Source organism: Gadus macrocephalus, chromosome 20 (genome assembly GCF_031168955.1).
Source record: "Gadus macrocephalus chromosome 20, ASM3116895v1".
NCBI classification, from domain to species: domain Eukaryota; kingdom Metazoa; phylum Chordata; class Actinopteri; order Gadiformes; family Gadidae; genus Gadus; species Gadus macrocephalus.
The window spans coordinates 10,605,089-10,605,893 of NC_082401.1; positions in this window are offsets into that span (position 1 = coordinate 10,605,089).

Consider the following 805-nt stretch of genomic DNA (forward strand, 5'->3'; position numbering starts at 1 on the left):
TATTTCCCCCTATGGGAAAGAACTCCCGGGCAGACAGCTGCGTGCCAGAGAGGCGGACGCGCGGTGAGAGGTTTACATAAAGACGCAGTGCCTTCTCAGAGCGGAGCCATCACTTCACTAGGAGTTAAGTGGGCTTTCTGGACTCAGGGTTTGGTTTATTTTTTTTCTCAGAGGTGTAAACCTTCTTTACGGCCCACTAAACAGAAATCCCAGGAAGACCTGATTAGATTCAATTTGATTAGCATTTTTTATTGACCGCCACGTACAAAAGATGGAAAACGTGGATGTATGTACATTTCCGCACGGAAAAGCATATACCAAGAGAGAAGAATCTTTGAACTCTACATGTTCTGAGGGGGGACGGCAGGTGTCACAGTCGCCACCCACGAGGAGAACAGAAATACACCGTGTTCACGTGACGGCGCAGACCTAGCAAAAGGTTAGCCTGTCTGTTGTGTGAACAGGGCTAACCTTATCATGAGTAGTTAATGTGCGGCGTGGACATCTAGGCACGCAGTTCCTCATCATCACGTATCTAACGTGTTGGCTTTCGAATCGGGGGGGGAAGATGATAACGAGGTAATGCTGATTGCGGTTGTAATCCTAATAGCAATTATGCGGACATCAAAGCGGCAACCGATGTGAGTTGTGACATCAGCGTTGATGATGAGGAAGGGGATGAGACCATGATGATGAATGTGTGGTGGAGGTGATGTGGGTGTGGGTGGTGTTTTTTACGGGGGGGGGGGGGGGGGGGGGCGCTAGGAAAGCTGGGGAGGTAGCGGGGTACTGCCGTTAAGTGGGG